Source organism: Grammomys surdaster, unplaced genomic scaffold (genome assembly GCF_004785775.1).
Source record: "Grammomys surdaster isolate TR1022 unplaced genomic scaffold, NIH_TR_1.0 332557, whole genome shotgun sequence".
NCBI classification, from domain to species: domain Eukaryota; kingdom Metazoa; phylum Chordata; class Mammalia; order Rodentia; family Muridae; genus Grammomys; species Grammomys surdaster.
In genome coordinates this window covers 1-6418 of record NW_021627784.1, presented here as the reverse complement: position 1 = coordinate 6418, position 6418 = coordinate 1, and the positions used below count along the sequence as shown (strand labels likewise).

General features: G+C 41.6%; 1 pseudogene; it reads left to right on the top strand.

The window, feature by feature from the left end:
* Window positions 1–1046: 1046 nt before the first annotated feature.
* On the top strand, window positions 1047–1630 carry LOC114616569 (annotated as a pseudogene).
* Window positions 1631–6418: the final 4788 nt, after the last annotated feature.

Below are 6418 nucleotides of genomic sequence, written 5' to 3'. Positions count from 1 at the left end.
CCTTAGTGGTTTCCATTCCATTTACTTTTTAATTAAATACATTTATTAGTGTATATTCATTGTACAAAGCAATGGACTTCGTGACATGTTTGTTTGAGTTTATCATGTTCTTTGAGCAAATTCAGTCTGAACAAATTCAATCTACTTGACTTTCTTCCATTCAGCTGGACCCCTTCCTCTTCCTATGCAGTCTTCCTTCTAATTTCCTGTAACACACTCATACACATGCACACACACACATATGTATGCACACACACACATGCATGCACACACATACAAATGCATGTGTCAAATGTGTGCATGTGTACACACACACACATGTACACAAACAGACCCATGAGATATGAGATAAATAAGGCATATGATACTATTTTGTTTTTCCTGGGTCTATCTTGTCTCATTCAGTATAATAATCTCCATCTTTATCCATTTTCCTGCAAGTGACATCATTTTGTTCTTCTGTATGGCTAAAATTCCATTGTGTGTCTATATAAACTACATTTTCTTTATCCATTCATCTGTAGTAGACACTTGGGCTTATTTAACAGTCTGCCCATTGTGAAGAATGTCTCTATAAACACAGATGAGTACATGTATCTGTGGCATGCTAACTTAAACTCCTTGGGTATATTCTCAGGGGTGGATTGTAGGGTCATGTGGTAGTTCTAGCTTTGAAAGTCTCTCCACACTGATTTCCATATTGAATGTGTTAGTTTCCATGCCCACCAGCAGTGGATCAGAAATCTTTTCTCACATCTTCATCATGAGGTATGTATCAGCCATAGGTGATCTTGTTCCCCTGTATCTTTCCGTCCCACCTTCTACTAGTTCATAAATTGTACAAAACACATATATGTCTGTTTTCTCTGCTCTGGGCTTAGCAGTCTTCCTGGCATGTCATATCAATGTAATGTCTAATTAGCTATTCTTCCCTTCAGTTTCAGGGTCTGAGAATCTTAGTGTAGTGCCTATTTTAGATGTGACATGAACATAAAATGTTAGAGCTATCCACCAGGTAGAACATATAGCTATTTGGATGAAAAAAGACATTGATTATTTTCTTCCTGCCCATTAAGAATTCTGAAATGATTGACTTTTCCCTGGGCACATCCCTAAAGAATGAGGTTCTGGAGATCATTCCAGTGCAGACAGAGATTCAAGCTGGACAGCAAGCCAGGTTCATGGCTTTCATCGCTGTTGGGGACTACAATGGTCACGTTGGTCTTGGTGTTAAGTGCTCTAAGGAGGTAGCCACTGTCAATATCTTGGCTAAACTTTCCATCATCCCTGTCCAGAGAGGCAGCTGGGAGAACAAGACTGGCAAGCTCTACACTGTTCCATGAAAGGCGCTGTGACTCTGTTTTGGTGTATCTCATTCCTGCCCCCAGAGATACTGGCATTGTCTCTGCTCCTGTGTCCAAGAAGCTCCTGATGATGGTCAGTATGGATGACTGATGCACATCAGCCAGACGCTGGCTGCACTGCCATCCTGGGCTACTTTGCCAAGGTCACCTTTGATGCCACCCCCACGACCTACAGCAACCTGACCCCTGACTTCTGGAAAGAGACAGTGTTCACCAAGTCTCCTTATCAGGAATTCATTGAACATCTTGTGAAAGCCTGCATCTGAGTCTCTGTTCAGAGGACCCAGGCTCCAGCTGTGGCTACAACATAAGAGTTTTTATACAAGAAAAATAAAGTAAATCAAGTCTGTTAAAAAAATTAATTATATTTATTCATTTAATGTGGGTGGGGAAGAATGCACATGCCGCCTCTGAAGTGTGGAGAGCAGATGACAGTTTTAGAGAGTCAGTATTCTCCTTACATTATGTGAGTTCCAGGGATCAGATTCAGTCATCAGGCTCAAGAGCAAGTGCTTTTACTCAGTGATGCATCTTGGTTATGGCAAATTTGTAATTAATTTATTATTTTTAGTGTCAACATATGAAGTATTGGGTTTCACTGTGGCATTTTCAAAGCAAATCTGGTTTTGTTCTCTCCTCATTGCTGTCTCTGTCTACAGTACCATGTAACTTTCTGCCTGCCACTGAGCCTCCTCTCAGCGGTGATGATATTGGCATCCTAATATCTATACCTCCATACCTGTATCCCCCTTCCTAAATCTGTAGCCTATGCCCACAACTACACTCACTTACATAACTAAGCATTAGATGTATATTTATACATGTAAGCATATAAATATTACACACATATGCATAAAAGCATTAGAGGCTAAGGTCTACATATAAAAGAAATTAAACAATATTTCTGTTTGTTCATCTGAGGTACCTCACTTAATGTGATACTTTTTAGATCTATCTTTCTCCTGTAAATTTTATAATTTCATATAAACTGTTACAGACAATAGGAAATCTGTATTATGTTTTTCAATATATTTAAGATACAACTTACCTATGACCCAGCTATGCCACTCCTAAATGTTCCAATGAGATGATTGTCCACCTGTGTTTATTGCTATTTCAGTCACAGTAGCAAGGAAACTAGAACAGGAGGACCCCGGAGCACATCTCTACATCTGGTACCACACTAGCCTGTGTATTGTGCAGCTAATAGCATACGGTGAGGTACGAAGGTGTGGGATGTATGTCCTTCTTCTCTCTAGCTGTCCTCCAGGAAGTACTTATGTCTGCCTTGTGCCCCTGGTTTTCCCAGTCTCATCTGCTACTTTACTTGGCTGAATGCTTGGAGATGGGTTAAGTTATCCCATAATTGTGTCAAACTCTCCAAAAGTCAACTAGGACACTCACCATAGCAACTTTACTGACACATGGCCTGAGACATCCTTGTCTTCTAGTGCTTGAACTCAACAACAGCTTTTGCTCTGTAGTATCTGTTCTGCTGCCTTAAAACTGGAATGTACAACAGAAAGCTAAAGGGACATTTAGAGAGGCTAAGATTCGTCATATACTCAAGATAATCAACTTTCTTCCATAGAATGGTTGAAGATCACAATACCAAACCCTGATTTGATCATCTATTCTATTTCTCTCTGGAGACTGAGATTCAAATTTTGATAGTAGTCTTTTTTCTCCCTTCTTTGGCATGGGAAAACATTTGTAATATAGTCATCTGACACTGGGGAAATAGCTCAAGTCAGAAAACTGCCAGCCACACAGACACCAGGATCTGAGTTCAGAACAATGCACAGAGGTATGTATCTAGAATCCCAACAGTAAACTTAGGCAGAGACAGGCAGATCACTGGAACTTATTTGTTGATCAGCCAGACAAAACAAATCATTGAACTCTAAATTCAGTGGGAGACTCTGTCTGAAAGAAAGAAAGAAAGAAAGAAAGAAAGAAAGAAAGAAAGAAAGGAAGGAAGGAAGGAAGGAAGGAAGGAAGAAAGAAAAGAAGAAAGGAAGGAAGGGAGAAAGAGAGGAAAAAAGCAGAGGACAATTGAAGAAGACACCCAACACTGATACTTCTATAATCCTGAACACCAATGTGCACACATCTACACAAGCAAATATAATGCAAACACATACACACGCACGCACCTCACAATAAAAGAAATTCTTTCTTCTTTCCATACCCAGCACCTCAATGCTGTGCTCAGTATCAGAGCCTCACAGATCAGGAACTGAAAATGTGTGGTGGCTTCCTGAAGGGAGTCATCACTTTTTTTCCACCCTTGTCCCAGATCCCTCACTCTACCATCTTGACCTCTTAAATTTAAGGGCACTTCCCTTTGACCATGAAAAAGGCCCCGGGGTTATAGGAGCAACATTAACTGGTACATAAAGCTGTCAGACTCCCAAGAAGAACTGGCCCAAGCAAGCGCTCCAAATGACGAAGATTAAGGAGCACACGGGAGATTAAAGAAAGCATTTTTCACCTTCAAATGTGGACGAATGCCCAGTAATAGAGCCAGAATAAATATTTTTTTAAAAAAAGGTATAAAGATGTTGACAGAAATGAGGCAGGTGGCAAGGCATTTGCAGTGAAAACACGAGGCACTGAACTCAGACCCTCAGAACCCATGGAAAAGCTGGGTATATATCTTACATCTGTAATACTGGTGCCCCAGAAAATGAGATGAGGGGTGGTGACAGGAGAAGGATGGAAAGGAAGAGGCAAGAAAGGAGGATCAGGAGGAGAAAGCGGGAGAGAAAGAGAAAGTCAAATGCTTCTCTAACACCCTTCTTCCTCTTCAGGTCTTCAGAACATTCCAATTGTGGAAAGGAGTACATAGACTCTGCCTTCTTCTCTTAAAAGAGCTATTAGGAAGTGGTCACAGCTGAGCCCGTGATTCGCCCTCACCTTCTAGGTGTCCCTCCTGTAATTGTGAGGAATGCAATTCCATTAGGTATTTCATTAGCAAAGCTGAAAAACTATATCCTGATGTTTAGTTAAAGACAGGGCTGGATTATCTCAGGGAAATCAGAATAAAACTCATTCACCAGTGGCAATTAATGAGCCATAGCTAACCAGGAGGGAGCACAGGTACTCTTCCACACTGCCGAATGGTTAAATGGAAGAGGAGAAATACACTGAGCTTTATGAGTCCACCAGAGCATGAAGGCAACACTGTTTGGAGCCACCTGACATATGAACTCAGCTCTTGGGGGAACTCAGAATCCAGGAGGCAAGAGAGTCATTCCTCAGGGTGAGGATCTAGCCCTCAGTTGGCAGTTAGAAAAATAGACTTTTCTATGTATGCGTGTGTGTGTGTGTGTGTGTGTGTGTGTGTGTGTGTGTAGAGTGTGCAAGCTCCTGCACATTCCGGAGCCATATATGTGCATATGTGCATGGCCGCACATAACGCTTGCATGGAAATAGTGGAAGTGAGCCATCTCACTAGCCATTTCCCTCAATCTCTGTCCACTTCCTTTTTCATTTTTACATTCATTTACTTATTTTGTGCTTATGTACATTAACATGCGAGTGTGTCACAGCACACATGCATCCAGCTAGTTTAGTTGACCAGTGCGTCCCAGATGTCCTTCAGCCTCTACAACCTGATACTACCATTACAGGCATGCACCTCTACCCCCAGATTTTTGCCATGGTCCTCAGGTTCTCATGCTTGTATAGAAAACAGTTTACCCACTAAGCCATCTTTCCAGCCTCTGAGTAGAATACTCTTTTCCATTAGGCATGGAGAAGACAATCTCGCAAGGTGTTTCCTTCAACTTTCATTCCCTACACAAAGGAAACTGAGGCCCAACAAAACTAGAAGATTTCTCACTGAGCACATGAGTAATATTCTGAGGGATGGGAGCCCCAATCCAACCACTTGACTCCATGTTTCATGCTATTTTCTATGAACCGTTTTGCAACTATCCAGTTATCACTGTATGTCCACAATATGGGGCAGGGCAGAGGGAATAGATGCCATCAGAAGCGGACACACACACTAAAGGAAGCAAAAGAGGGTAAGAAAAGAAACGGGAAGAAGAGAAAAAGGAACATATAGCAAGACAAAGTAGAAGAGAGGAGAAAGAGAGAGAGAGAGAGAGAGAGAGAGAGAGAGAGAGAGAGAGAGAGAGAGAGGGAGGGAGGGAAAGAAGGAAAGAGAGTGAGAAGGGGAGGGAGGGATGAAGGGAGGGAGGGAGAGAGTAAAGAAAAATTCTATCCATAATAAATTAAATCATAATAAGTAATGATTGCAAGTGTTTGAGTTCATGGTCTTTCTATCCATACTTTGAGAGGATTGATGAAGTCAAACTAAACACAAGTGACCTGGCTTCTGGCCCTAGATCTAGTAGCTGTGTCACTTTAGCCAAATCACACATCTTCTAAGTACCTGCAAAAATCTGCCTGATGATAGTCACCAGGAATCTACCCGGCCCACATACATCTGTTGAGAGGGCACACATAAGATTGATTCTGCTCTTGCATGAACAGCATCTGCACACTGATCCTGAGTATATAGTGAAGAGCTGTCAATCAGATTCATAAGTATCAACCAGAGCATATCTCTTCTCCATGTGGATGTAATGGAGACCAATAGGATTCAGGAGAGATGAGACTCAAGGAGACATGGAGTCAGAATACATGCCTTTAATCCCAGCATGTAGGAGGGCAGAGGCAGATGGATCCCGGAGCTCAAGGCCAGCCTGGTCTGCAGAGCAACTTTCAGAATATCCAAGGCTACACAGAGAAATTCTGCATGGAAAAACAAAAAGTAATTAGCACAGATAGCATGACAGTATTGGAGGAAAGGCTTTAGTCTACCTATGGAGAACAAAACGTGTTTTTTTTTTTAAACATCCAAACTCAGAAATACAAAACCCACAGGCTCCAGTTTGGATTTCCTGGCTTAGTATTACCCTTCCTACATCCCTTGCTTTCACTCTTCTTCACAGTTGAGTGATACTCCATGATGCACATGAGCCACTGTCTTGGTATCTATCTATCTATCTATCTATCTATCTATCTATCTATCTATTCCT